The sequence below is a fragment of the Triticum urartu genome, chromosome 7, assembly GCF_003073215.2.
Source record: "Triticum urartu cultivar G1812 chromosome 7, Tu2.1, whole genome shotgun sequence".
NCBI lineage: Eukaryota > Viridiplantae > Streptophyta > Magnoliopsida > Poales > Poaceae > Triticum > Triticum urartu.
This window is the reverse complement of record NC_053028.1, coordinates 658,246,455-658,261,899: the sequence shown is the minus strand read 5'-3', so window position 1 is coordinate 658,261,899 and position 15,445 is coordinate 658,246,455. Positions and strand designations below refer to the sequence as shown.

At 43.3% G+C, this 15,445-nt stretch overlaps 1 pseudogene; it reads left to right on the top strand.

The window, feature by feature from the left end:
- Positions 1-2,763: 2,763 nt before the first annotated feature.
- On the top strand, positions 2,764-4,643 carry LOC125522127 (annotated as a pseudogene).
- Positions 4,644-15,445: the final 10,802 nt, after the last annotated feature.

Below are 15,445 nucleotides of genomic sequence, written 5' to 3'. Positions count from 1 at the left end.
CCCAATCCACTAGACATGCCTAGGCCGCCCAGAACACATGGCAACGCCACGGTCACGCGGTGACCACGCGGCGGGCATGTGAGTTTACGCGCTCTAGAGTTGGGGCCCTCGGCCACCGCCCAAACCTCGACGTATCGCCACCAAACCATGTATTTATGGTTAAATAGGTACTTATGTAACTACAAATGATTTTTGGAAAAAATAAATAACAAACTATGAGGCAACCGCAGTTCAAATTTGACCCGCTTCCACCTGAATCGGCGGAAATTTGTCTTTTTCACGAGAGGTGGATCAAAACTTTTGACACCCAACCATTTTGTCAATTGTGCATTAAATATGTCCTAGTATTTTAGAAAATTTATTTGGTCCAATTTTGCAACAATTATTTGGGTGGTTCTTCACAAAAAAACCTCCTTTTGGGCACTCAAAAAATGGAAAATGGTTTTTTCGTCCAAAGAAAATGAAAACTTCCTTAGGCAACATTGTTTGCCATTCCAATATGCACCCTTGTGAACAATATGAGATCATTTGAACAATCTATGCCATGAATGTGGCCATAAGATTGATCATTTGGCTTGAAAGCCATTGATCTCCACACGTGATAGCTCGTTTCCGAGAACACTTTTTTAAAATAATTGCCGTATTTAAAGTTTGTTATTTTTCCTGGGAACTTGGCCACATATAATGACACAATGCGAAGGTTTCCCAATTTTTTTTTGAATTTTTTATGCCCGTTTCAAAATGCGGTCAAAACGGCGGGAATGACCGTTCCTAGCTAGTGGTTGAATCTTGGAAAACTTTTGATGTTTCTATGATTAAATAGATACTTATGTACCTAGAAATGATTTTTGGAAAACATAAATAGCAAACTATGAGGCAACCGCAGTTCAAATTTGACCCGCTTCCAACTGAATCGGCGGAAATTTGTCTTTTTCACCAGAGATGGATCAAAGCTTTTGACACCCAACCATTTTGTCAATTGTGCATTAAATATGTCCTAGTATTTTAGAAAATTGATTTGGTCCAATTGTGCAACAAATATATGGTAGGTCCATCACAAAAAAACTCATTTCAGGCATTCGGAAAATGGAAAATGAATTTTTCGTGCAAAGAAAATGAAAACTCCCTTAGGCAACATTGTTTGGAATTCCAAGATGCACTCTTGTGCACAATATGAGATCATTTTAACAAACTATGCCATGCGTGTGGCCATAAGATTGATTATTTGGCTTGAAAGCCATGAATCTTCACGCATGATAGCTCATTTCCGAGAACACTTTTTTAAAATAATTCCCGTATTACCAGTTTATTATTTTTCCTGAAAACTTTGTCACATATGATGACACAATGCGAATGTTTTCCAATTTTTTTGAATTTTTCATGCCCATTTCAAAATGCGGTCAAAACGGCAGGCTTGACCGTTCCTAGCTAGTGGTTGAATCTTGGAAATTTTTTGATGTTTCTATAATTAAATAGATACTTATGTACCTAGAAATGATTTTTGAAAAAAATAAAGAGCAAACTATGTGGCAACTGTAGTTTAAATTCAACCCACTTCCTACTGAATCAGCGGAAATTTGTCTTTTTCATCACAGATGGATCAAAGCTTTTGACACCCAACCATTTTGTCAATTATGCATTAAATATGTCCTAGTATTTTAGAAAATTGCTTTGGTCCAATTTTGCAACAAATATATGGTAGGTCCTTCACAAAAAGAACTCATTTTGGGTAACCGGAAAATGGAAAATGAATTTTCCGTGTGAAGAAAATGAAAACTCCCTTAGGCAACATTGGTTGGAATTCCAAGATGCACCATTGTGCACAATATGAGATCATTTGAACAGACTATGCCATGAATGTGGCCATAAGATTGATCATTTGGCTTGAAAGCCATGAATCTTCACGCATGATAGCTCATTTCTAAGAACACTTTTTTAAAATAATTCCCATATTACAAGTTTATTATTTTTCCTGGAAACTTTGTCACATATGATGACACAATGCGAAGGTTTTCCAATTTTTTGATTTTTTTGATTTTTTTATGCCCGTTTCAAAATGCGGTCAAAACGGCGGGCTTGACCGTTCCTAGCTAGTGGTTGAATCTTGGAATTTTTTGATGTTTCTCTGATTAAATAGATACTTATGTACCTAGAAATGATTTTTGGAAAAAATAAAGAGCGAACTATGAGGGGGCTGCAGTTCAAATTCAACCTGCTTCCTGCTGAATCGCCGGAAATTTGTCTTTTTCAAGAGAGGTGGCTCGAATCTTTTGACACCCAACTATTTGGTCAATTGTTCATTAAATATGGCTTAGTATTTTAGAAAAATAATTTTGTCCAACTTTGCAACAAATATATGGTAGTTCCTTCACAAAAAACCCGATGGCACTCCAAAAATTGAAAAATGATTTTTTGTGTAAAGAAAATAAAAACCCCTCAAATTAACATTGTTTGTCGTCCCACGATACACATATGAACACAATATTGAGTCATTTAAACATACAACATGAGGCTAATATGTCGAGTGTTTACCTGAAATAAGAGGATAAAAAATATAAAATAAACAAAAGAGAAAAACACAATTACATAAGCTAGACTCTGATTGGTGGAACCATCTGTTACACGGATCGATGACATGGCAGACATCCTACCATCCATTGCTAGCAATCTCACCATCCATCCATCCATCTGAAGAAACCCACCGCGATCACCTCAGTCACCTCTCCTCCTTTCCGCCCGCCCGCCGCCTCCCTCTCTGTCTCTCCCCAATCCAGATCGACGCCGCCACCCCTCTCTAACCCTAGCTCCCCGTCGCCGGTGGCGGTGCCCTCCTTCCCTCCTCGCCTCTCCTCCACATCCGCCGCACCCAGCCACCCACCCCCCGCCGCCGTCAGATCCGCCATGCCCACAGCTCTCTCTGCCCCACCCCAAACACTACCCACAGCCGCCCCCGTGCTCCGTCACCGGCAACCTCGCCGCCGCCGCCCCACTCCCCTCGCCCTATCTCCATACCGCACGCGAGGGAGGGAGGGAGGCCCCAAATCGAAGCGAGCCGCAGCTTCTGGATCTAGATCGAGAGGGGCCCTAAATCGTCACCTTCCTCCGCCCCTTGACTCCTCTGTGTCGCCCTACCCCGCGGCTCTCGGGACGCCGAGCCGGACGGGAGGATCCACCGCCCCGCAGCACGCGCGCGCCGGTAGGGCGAGGGGATCGATGGCGAAGCTGTACGTGTAGGCGGTGCCCCCGCCGGATCTGAATAAGAGCACCGACTGGTTCATGTACCTGGGGGTCTGGACCACCCACATCTTCATCCTCTTCGTCTCCTGGCTCCTCATCCTCTCCATCTTCGGCTGCACCCCCGGCATGGCCTGGACGCTCGTCAACCTCAGCCACTTCGCGGTACCCGCCTCTCCCCCTCCCCTCCCTCCCTCCCTTACACGTCCTCGACTCCCATAGATCGTGTTTGTTTACCTCAATTCATGTTTGTTTACCTCGATTGCTTGCTTCATGCGGTCAGAATTTAGCCTGCCAAATGTACTAAGAGGCTTTTGCTTCTCTCATGTTCTTCAGGAAGACATATTGTTCAGGAAGGCATTGATTGATTCGGTGTGTAAATAGAGAGACCGGTTGTATACCAAACATTTTTTTACTGCAATTGTTGATTAGCAAAATTCTCCGTAGATCTGAATTCTCAACCATGGTACTGTACATGATCTTTGATTATCCTGGTTATTATTTGTCAACAAAACAAGTGGGGTACAAAGTAGCTTGGCCAAAAAATAGATCTGCCTAATGCTTCAAGTGTTTAAAACTCTTGGCGAGTGCTGTGACGGCAATACTGAATAATCTTGCTGATAGATGCTTGAACAAAACTTGTTATTTGGGAACAACATTGTGGGACGACAATCCTGTCCCAGTGCGCCTTGGCGTCAGTGGCTGTTAGAAGGCGTAGTCATAGATGGCCTGTGCAACTCCATCTTCATCGTTGGTGGCGCCGATTACGTTCGCATCTGCCCACCCTTCGCCTCCCCTAGCTACAAATTGCTACCACGCATTCGCCAATCCTGCCAACTAATAAAGTGTATTCTAGTTTGAAGGTTTACTGTTTCATAATAGCCAAATAATTAGCCTGCATTTAATCATTCTTTTCCTACTTTAAATATAATAATGTAGTGGAAAAATTCATGAAATCATTCTGGCAGTAAATACTGCAGTTCTAGTTGGCCCAACCTCAATTCTGGAAGTACAAATTATTGCTATTTTTCTCATAAGATTATAGCATGAAATTATTTCTCTATTGTCATTGCTTTCCTAATTGAATCTTCATTTCAGATTACATACCACTTCTTCCACTTGAAGAAGGGAACTCCATTCGCTGATGATCAGGGGATGTATAATAGGTTGACTTGGTGGGAGCAAATGGACAACGGCAAGCAGCTTACTCGCAACAGAAAATTTCTTATTGTGGTTCCTGTAGTCCTCTAAGTGTTATTCTGTTTCAATTTTATTAATACTGCTTTTGGGAGCTTATTTGGCAAGGAACAGCATGGCAGGATGTATGCACAAAGATTAATTCTGGCTAGTCTGAAATACTACACTTATTCATTAATTCTGCAAAGAACACTTGTTAGTAACATCTAGGTCATACTATAGTAGCTCGGTCCAGATCATTAATAAGTGGCTCAAGCCCTACACCATCACCAAAATCCCAGGAGATCTGGACCGATCCCTGCACCATTAATAAGTGCAGCTGTGAGTCGCCCCCTGCCCCCCAATCCCCACCCTACTCTTCGGTAACCGACGGTGTCGGTCGCGGATTAGATTCTGTCGATTCATAATTCACAAGTAGAAAACAGGGCTTTGGTCCAGGCTGGGTTAGCCCATTAGTCTCGGTTCAGTCCAGAACTGGGACCAATGTGGTTCGTGAGCCCAGGGGGCCGGCCGGGCCACGTGGGCCATTGGTCCCAGTTCATCTGAACCTTTTGGTCCCGGTTGGTGGGATGAACCGGGACCAATGGGCCTCGCTCCTGGCCCACCACCATTGGTCCCGGTTGGTGGTTTGAACCGGGACCAAAGGCTCCCCTTTAGTCCCAGCTCATGTCACCAACCGGGACCAATGAGGTGCCTATATATACCCCTCGCTCGCGAGCAGAGCACCCAAGTGCTTTGTTTTTCTCTGGCCGAGGGGGAGAGGGCTTGGTGGTGCTCTAGCTCACCTCCTATGCACACAAGGTGTTCGATGGAATGCCCGAGCCACACTACTTAAGCTTTCTCCTCTCCAAGCTCGACCTCCAAGCTCCATTTTCCATAATATTTGTCTAGGTTTAGCGGTCCGTCACGCCCCGTCCCCGTCTTCACCGCCGTCGATCACCCGCGCCGAGCTCATCGCCGGCACCACCGTGGTGAGCCTCTTGTTCTTATCTTCTTTCTGAAAGGAAAAATATTCTTACTTGTATGTTTACATAGATACTTGTATTATTTTCTTACTTTTATTATTGCATCTTATATAGTGTGATGGTTTTGGTATTCGCCCCCGTGGGCCCTCGTCCTGTCTATGATTCGGATGTGGTATATATATTATCTTTATAACTATTGGTTCATTTATTGTTTATGAAAATTATGCCGACCAACGTGACATAGATTTTATTTATGTAGGATGTATGTGAATCGAAAATCCAACCGACCCTATTGTCGAGAGGTTAAATTTAGTTGAAGAAGAGAACAATTTGTTGAAGGAAAAAATAAAAAAATGAGGAGGAGAAGATGATATTGGAGTTGCATGTTGCGGATGTCGTCGATGATCACAAGATCAACATGGATGCAATGCGCTTGAAGATTAGAAAGATTAGAAAATATGCCATTCATACCGAGGCTTGGTATCATTATGCCGTTGGATCAATTGTTACCTTGGTTGCGATTATGATCGCATTTGTTTTCGCATTGAAATGTTTTCCATAGTTTCAATGTATGGTTTAATTAATTAGATGCTCTACAGAGCTATATGTTGTTAGATGAGAACTATGTATGCACTTTGGTTTTAATGTGATGATGAACTTCTATTAATTTGGACACTTAATTATATATAATGCACGCAGATGAACCGGCAATGGATGTACGGTGACAGACACACCTGCGAGTACATTAAGGGCGTGCATGAGTTTCTCGATGCGGCTGAGGCAAACAAGCAGAATGGTTTTATGTGTTGTCCATGCACTGAATGTGGGAATACGAGGTCTTACTCTAACCGGAAAATCCTTCACTCCCACCTGCTTTACAAGGGTTTCATGCCACACTATAATGTTGGGACGAGGCACGGAGAAATAGGGGTTATGATGGAAGACGGCAAAGAAGAAGAGTACGATGACAACTATGTGCCCCCTGAATACGGTGATGCTGCAACGGGGGGAGATGGTGAAGATCAAGAGGAACCAGACGATGTGCCCAATGATGCTGCAACGGGTGAAGCTGCTGAAGATCAAGAGGATCCAGACGATGTGCCCGATGATGATGATCTCCGCCGGGTCATTGTCAATGTAAGGACGCAATGCGAAAGTCAAAAGGAGAAGCTGAAGTTCGATCGCATGTTAGAGGATCACAAAAAAGGGTTATACCACAATTGCGAAGATGGCAACACAAAGCTCGGTACCGTACTGGAATTGCTGCAGTGGAAGGCAGAGAATGCTGTGGCTGACAAAGGATTTGAGAAGCTACTGAAAATATTGAAGAAGAAGCTTCCAAAGGATAACGAATTGCCCGACAGTACATACGCAGCAAAGAAGGTCGTATGCCCTCTAGGATTGGAGGTGGAGAAGATACATGCATGCCCTAATGACTGCATCCTCTACCGCGGTGCATACAAGGATCTGAACGCATGCCCGGTATACGGTGCATTGCGGTATAAGATCAGACGAGATGACCCTGGTGATGTTGACGGCGAGCCCCCCAGGAAGAGGGTTCCTGCGAAGGTGATGTGGTATGCTCCTATAATACCATGGCTGAAACATCTGTTCAGAAACGAAGAGCATGCCAAGTTGATGCGATGGCACAGTGAGAACCGAAAGAAAGATGGGAAGTTGAGAGCACCCGCTGACGGGTCGCAGTGGAGAAAAATCGAGAGAAAGTACTGGGATGGGTTTGCAAAGGACCCAAGGAATGTATGGTTTGCTTTATGCGCGGATGGCATTAATCCTTTCGGGGAGCAGAGCAGCAATCACAGCACCTGGCCCGTGACTCTATGTATGTATAACCTTCCTCCTTGGATGTGCATGAAGCAGAAGTTCATTATGATGCCAGTTCTCATCCAAGGCCCTAAGCAACCCGGCAACGAAATTGATGTGTACCTAAGGCCATTAGTTGAAAAATTTTACAGCTGTGAAATGGAAACGGTGTACGTACGTGGGATGAGCACAAACAGGAGGAATTTAACCTTAAGGCGCTGCTGTTCGTGACCATCAACGATTGGCCCGCTCTCAGTAACCTTTCAGGACAGACAAACAAAGGATACCACGCATGCACGCACTGAAAGTATATACCTGGACAAATGCAGGAAGAATGTGTACCTGGGCCATCGTCGATTTCTTCCGACCAACCATCAATGTCGAAAGAAAGGCAAGCATTTCAAAGGCGAGGCAGATCACCGGAAGAAGCCCGCCATGCGTACCGGTGATCACGTACTTGCTATGGTCAATGATTTACACTACGTAATCTTTGGAAAGGGTCCCGGTGGACTAGCTGTTCCGAATGACGCTGAGGGACACGCACCCATGTGGAAGAAGAAATCTATATTTTGAGATCTACCCTACTGGAAAGACCTAGAGGTCCGCTCCTCAATCGACGTGATGCACGTGATGAAGAACCTTTGCGTGAGTGTTACTGTCTTGTGCGTATTCAGTTCCCTTATATATATATTAGTTAAGGTTATAGTAATGTAATTGATGAGTTATGCATGTGTGTGCACTTACCACTATATTCTCCTAGAGATTAAGCTTGAGCAGGGACTAGCAACTGTCTTAGACTCAAAACGAAAAGATCCCCAGGACTATGCGGACATGACTCAAATGCTCGAGAAGTAAGTTAAGTCGATCATTATCCACCATATCAGCAACTTTGTTCATTTCCTGATATATCAAGTAATTGTTTTCTTTGTCTGGCAGGGTTTGGAAAAAATTCTCCAAAAAAGCTCCAGGACTCCCGAAGAAGCTGCAATTTAGACACCCGAAAGTAAGTACTATAGTAGCATGTTCCGCGCATCTCCTATTGATTTGGCATTCTTGCTTATCAGTTTGATTGACCTCTATTTCTTGTAAAGTGGTTGTGGCAGGAAAAAGGGAATGATTTCTGTGGATACTACGTTTGCGAGTCCATCCGCCACACGACCTGTGAGCGGGGCTACACTAACGAACAATATGAAGTACGTAAATAACAACATTCAAAATTTTATTTTATTACCATCATTTGTGTTGAGTTTCATTCATTCATATATATATATATATATATATATGTATTGACCCCCTTCTTCAAATTAGATGTTTCGGAAGCGGGATGAACTCCTAGCACCAGCTCGCATGCGAGCAATTCAAGAGGAATTGGCGGCATTCTTTCTTGACCACGTGATCGCTGACGATGGAGAATACTATGTGGACCATGAGTCCGTATGATTATATTTGTAAGAGATAATTATTGTATATATGTAGCCGGTAGTGTCGGATAGATATACGAGAACTTGTTGTTTGACCAATCTCTCGGAGAAGGAGAGGTGGTCGATATCACTTCTCTCTATATGCATATATGTTCATGACGATCTTCTGTTTCCTTCGTTTGCTTACTAGCTAGCTAGCGTGTCTAGTCCTCTCTATACTTATGTATAGTATGTAGCGTCGACCAAGCACGGACATAAGAGAGGACACTTCTATCTATTAATTATAGCTAGCTAACACAATATATGAAACACCTAAATTAACCCCCCCAAAACCCCCAAACCCCCCCTTCAAAAAAAACAAAAACCCCAGCCACAGAAATGCTGACGCATGAATGCCTATTGGTCCCGGTTGGTGCCACCAACCGGGACCAAAGGGTCTCCTGCCTGGGCTACGCGCACAGGCCACGTGGAGGCCCATCAGTCCCGGTTCTGGATTGAATCGGGACTAAAGGGGCAGGGCATTAGTACCAACCCTTTAGTCCCGGTTGAGGAACTAGGACAAAAGGCCCTTACGAACCGGGACAACAGGCCCTTTTTCTACCAGTGATTGGTTTTGCTTGCTGGCCGAATTGGCTTGGTTAGATTTCTACAAAATCTCTATACGGGGATCCGTTCATGGCTAGCAGAGGTCGAGCATATACTAACAAAAGAGATAGTATGTGTTTTATTGGATGTCTGTTTTGAAGCATGGGGGAGGTTTTATTTTACTTTCTGTAAGTTATGATTCATGTGTAACTGATGTATCACCCGGATTGTATACTTTTGGGTTTTGGTTGGAGTGTATGTTGTATGTATATCTGCAGCTGGGAAGAGAGAGAGGGGGAAAAGTGATTTTGACAAGGAGTCCAACTACATTTATGTTAGTTATAGGTAGCGAGTATGTAACTGACATTACTATGAAGCGATTCATCTCTTTCTTTTTGTCTGTTATTATAGGTTTGATCGTGATTGGAAAAAGATAGAAGCAACGCCGACCACTTGTGGTGGTCCGAAGGCCTCCGGGCGCCGCAGCACCACGCCGTCATGACGCCGACCTAGTCGCAAATGGCGGCCATCTCTGGTATGTAATATATGCCTTCAACCTATAACAAAGTTGGATCTTGTTATCAGTATGTGCGGAATTCTGTGGGTCAAGTCAATACTTAGCATTGGTTGACTGTGAGCAACTCAGAAATTAGACATGCGAACTGCAGCGTATCTCAGTAAGTTCTGAAGAGAAGAGAAACATCACCTGTCCATCTGTGTGCAGATGTTTTTCTCTGCTCCAGAATTCCTAAGATTTTTCTTGTCTTCCAAACTAAAGCTGGTCCAACATAGAACTATATTGCTTTAGAGTTCAATTCAGAAGGAGATTGATCATACCCTAATCAGACACACCAGGAGTATGTCTCACCTGTTGCTGCATTGTTTTGATCACAGGGAACCAGGCTCTCAAAACCGAGTCAAACTCCGACAGCGAGTCATTGGTCGAGATAGGGGCGGCCGATGCAAGCGAAGCGGTGAGTCATCAGATACCAGGTTTATAAGAAGGTATGCAGAGATCAAGTCTGGGTCCAGTTATTATCAGGATACAACATAGAAACCTACACTACCAGTAGTAGTCTGAATCTAAGAACTCACCCTGTTTGTCTGATCTTTGTAGCTGCTAGATTTGAGTGGTATCCTCACTGTATTCTTCTGTGGTATTGTGATGTCACATTACACCTGGCATAATGTGACAGAGAGAGTTACAACAAAGTAACCTTAGTTATTAGTCTATGTTATTTCAATATAAGCAACATTCTGTTCAGTCAAAAACTGTTGTAGGTGCTACTACGAGTAGTGCTTGTAATTTTGTTTTGCTGTACCGATCATCAATTAATTCCCTAGTTACTACTATGTAGGGGATGTTACTGTTCAGTCAAAAACCTGCATTGCAAGATATACTGCAGTGCATGTCCTTGTGGTACTATGGGGTTTATTAGCTATTTGGAATGTACTCATATTGTGCCATGTATTTTATTACCTATATGATTACACATGTCAGTTTTATTATCAAAATCTGAACTGTAATAGTCATAATATTGGGCTGTTGGGAGCGTCACCTTTTTGTGCACAATACATTTAGCAGACATATCCACACTGAGTGCTTATGAAATAGCTATGTGTCCTGCACAATAAGTGCTTGTTCATTTGGTTTTCCCTAAACTTTGTTTCTATGTTTGAGAGCAAATTTAATTGATTCTTTGATGGAGCACTAAGACTGTGTGTGGATCATTTTTTAAGATCTAAAACTGCTCGCCGTTCCTGTGATGATGTAGTTTAGTAGATCTCAATTGAATCATGACAGTTGGTGCAATCCTTGGTGAAAAATTGTATGGGCAAATGATCGCTAAACTAAGGAGGCTTAACCTGATAATAACTGGTGCATGTATATGTTTGGGTGCTTGTAAATTAGAGAATGTCTGTGATACCATGTATGTATTATGTGCCAGCGTAGCTATACTGATGCTTTGGTTTTCATCCGTGCAGCAGAGGACAAGGGCGTCATGGCCAACCAAGGCGCATGGTGCTCGCAAGCGGCGAACGAAGGCTGTTTGACGTCGGCACGGAGGAGGACGGGCATGGACGGAGGAGGACAGAGCACCTCTCTTCTTCCAGGTTCTTCTCCTTATCTTCACTTAATGTATATGCCTGTGCTGCAGCTCACCCATGGTCTTGTTTGTCCTGCAGGTTAGTGAGCAGCTTCAGGAGGAGTTCAAGCATGACCACCAAGAGGCACCACCGCAGCAACAGGTAGCACGTCCATCTCCACCTCCCTCTCCCTCTGCTCCCAATCCTTTTTATTAGATTATGTTGAGTACATTCTGAACCCCCTGATGTGACACAAGTATATGCACATGCTATGGTTTAAGTGTTGCTTGTGTATGGTAAATAGGTTGAGCACCCACCGCTGTTTGATACTATTTTGTTTAGGATTCTATTCCTCTATGCGTGTAATCTCTAGACCATGATCAAGCATTCACACATGGTTGATTTGCATGGAACGATTACTACTAACTAAAGAAGGAAGCAGACTTCTTCACATAAAGGAAGATATGTCTGTTTTAGTAATATAAACAAATCAAACAAGATTGTTTGCATACAATCAGATCATTCTCACTTATTAGTTGAGTTCTAAGTACATAGAATCTTTAGTTCTCTGGTTATATTATAGTCAGAATTATACTGTGTGACTGAGTTCTATTGGGAGTGTGCATGATTTTATCCATACCTGGCACTATGGATAGAGCTTTGTGTGTAATCTGGCGTTGTTCCCATTATTGTTCTATCCATTTATTGGTGTTACATGTGTAGCCAGTAACCAGGACCTGCACTTGTGCCATGCATATTCATATAGTCTCTATTGTCTTGTATGAATATCTCATTTTAACTAGCTCGGCTAAAAAAGCTTGGTACTAGCTGAAATTTGTTTATCATTATATAAAGAATTGTCCTTTACTCCTTTATTACTTTTTTGAATGGAATGTTCATATTATATTGGCTCCGGTTTTTCTGATTCTTCTCAGCCGATTCGTGTAACAGGGCGACTGTGGAAGGCATGCTGTATTTCTGTCAGCCCAGTCCTGACTATGTCTGTCCGTGAGTCCGACATTTGATCGTTGTTGAAGGAGCTCCATGCTGAAGAAGAAAACACTTGTAGAGCTTGTAACATTACTTGGAGAGCTTGTAAAGTACTGTAGAGCTTTGCATTTGTAGAGCTTGTAAAGCATTGTATACGTTAGAGCTTGTATTACGTGTCATTTGTAGAGCTTGTAGTGAATCTGGCTATTGTTATTTGAATAATTATGTGTGTTTTCTGCTTGCCTATTTAAATACTGGTTATTTTCTTACTATAAAATTCAAATATGATGTCAAATTGAAATATGAAGAATCTGAGCCTAATAGCTGGGATCCATTTATCAAAACCTGACAAGTGGGACCTGTTTGACTAATGGACCCATTTTATAAAAAAAGAAAACTAAAACTGCTGGTACAAAAAGGCCATGGCCCAGAAAATAAAAAGGCCTAGGGCTTGGCCCGTGTAGTTCACCAAAATTAGCAGCAAAAAAATATAAATGGGCTAAATTGTTGGGCTAGGCCCATGTAGAAAATCGAATTGGAGCGGGTTGATTCTTGTGCCACATCAGATTGCCACGTCGGATGCCTACGTGGCCTGGGGAGGCTGCTAGTGACCAAAACAAAACAATAGGCATATTTTGGTCGTAAACATCTACGACCTTCTATCAGAGAAGGTCGTTAATTTCAGTTTACAACCGCCGGCTTTTGACCTTCTGTTTTTGGTCACAAAAAGGTCGCAAATGAAAAACAATGACCTTTCAGTGACCAATAGTCAAGGTCACAAGTTGACATATTTCTTGTAGTGTCAGGATGGAGGTCCTGCGAGGAGGGAAGTATGGTCAACCTCGAGATCATGTTTCCAAAATGAGGCTGGATTACACACAAGGTGCCAGTTCCCTAATGATGCTGGATTAGACACAAGGTGCATATTCCCAGATGATGCTGGATTACACACAAGCCAGGTGGAGTCGTCAGCTGTTCGTGTCCTCATGGCATTAGTAAAGGCTGAAAGAAAGCGTGCAGCAGCCCTTGAGAATGTAGCTGAGTTCATGAAGAAGCAAAAAGAGCAATCAGATGCTCTCTTCACCCAAGCCAAAGAAGAGATGGAAGAAGTCAGAAAGAAGCTAGCAGATGCAGAGGAGGCTAGGCGTCTCCTGCTATCTAAAACTGTTGTCAATACAAAATTTCCTTCATAATAGCTAGGTTCAAATGTTTATCCAGTCAGCATGCCTGTTGTGATGTCCGTGCATCTACTGATGTGGCACAAAATGTTTTTTTCGGGTCATGTAATAACAAAAATACTTTCCAAACAATAATAGACAAAGCATTGGACATGGTATAGTTCACGCGCAAGCCCGACATTCCAAGTTCAACTTCCACATCAAACTCATGTTCACAGATATCTGCACATTCATACATAATGTCCACAACCATGATTCACTTCAAAGCCAAAAAAAATGTGAGGAGAGTTATAAATAAAGAAAATCCTCTACTAGTTCCTGCTACCAGTGCGAGCACAACAGGTCAAGACCATGATCGTGCTCAAAGACCGTGTCTACGTGGTGTTTGGACATGGGCGACAACCTCAACGCTAACGGTGCTGCTCCCGTTGCATCGTATGTGTTTCTGTCCTTCCTATTCGAAATCGTGGTAGAATTCATGATTTATTTTGTGCTTATTTAGATTAAATCTAGTAGTAACTTGCTCATATATTCAACTAGCGCAATGTCCCCTACAGCCACTCCCGTTTCATGGACAGCCTGGTCGATGCCTCCAAGGAGCCCTTCGTCCACTGCTATGAGTGCCCGATGCCGTTCTGTGGCTCGCCGGCGGACATGCTGCATCACCTCACGGATGCGTGCAGCGGTCACTGCTGGCCCTTGGCGGAGAACATCAAGTATGAGACGTGCTACCCGTTCACCATGCCAGAGTTGCTGGAGGATCACCGCCGCCTGCTAGTCTTGGAGGAGGACGGCAGCGTCTTCCTCTTGATCGTGGGCACCGGCCAGGCCCGCGCAGGCCGCCGCCCCGTCTCTGTAATGTGCGTCAGGGGCGACGCCGCTGACGCTGACACGAGGCCGATGTATGGGTGCATGGTCAGTGTTACTACCCCTCTGGGTCGCGTGGGCGGCGACACCGGCCTCATCGAACGGACTTGGACTCTGGGGAGCTGGGACTATCCTGCCAATGTGGACTTGGAAAACCCATGGCATCCTTTACCCGCCGACGCGGTGCACGGGGACTCCAAGGAGGTTCACCTGGACATACGCATTATCAAGTTAAATGTTGATCATTAGTCTTCGCTCAATGTAATCCGCTGTCTAAGCATGTGGAGACTTCCATGCAGGATCTTGCGCTATTTGAGTATCGCGCATGAATAAAAGTGTATCCGTTTATGGTTTAGTCTAGAATCTTCCATGTATGAATTTTTACTACAGTACCGGTGAAAGACTTACGATGAACCATTTCTTACATCTCCTCTGCCCGCTTGCAAGTCATCCTCATTTAATCCCTCAGTCTAGGTGTATAAGGGCATTGTTAATATTACTTAATAGTATAGCCAACTGTTGACTATAAGAAAGTGCCATGTCATCTATAGCCAACATGTATAACAATCGATACTCAAAAACTAATTCTTAAAGATCATTTCTTGTAAAGCACAATAAGTGTCATTTCTTCACAAGTTTTGGATGCAGGTTGAACAGTTGAACACTTTTGTTTGCAAAAGATACCTTTTTATCTATTTCACCCAGATGTTTGTGAGCTCTAGAGATGAAATAATATCTGAAGAAACCTATCGATACCTGTTACACATGAGATGACCCCCACATCCTTCGTCAAAATAAACAACTCCCCGATCAATGCATTTCACTCTTCGGTGCAACGCGCGGGCACCTTACTACTATAGATTAGTACGACCAAAAATTGAACCAACATTATATATAGTACGATAAATGCTGATGGATGTCACCTAAAATTATATCATTCAAAACTATGTTCAAATACGAATCCAACGATATAGTTTTTGTTGACATGCACTAACATTTTGTCAGTTAAATCTTCAGTCAAATTCAATGGGGGACTAATAAACCATGATCGATGTAGTACAAGTGTAGAGGGCGGCGCTGCACGGGATCTCACCTCTCA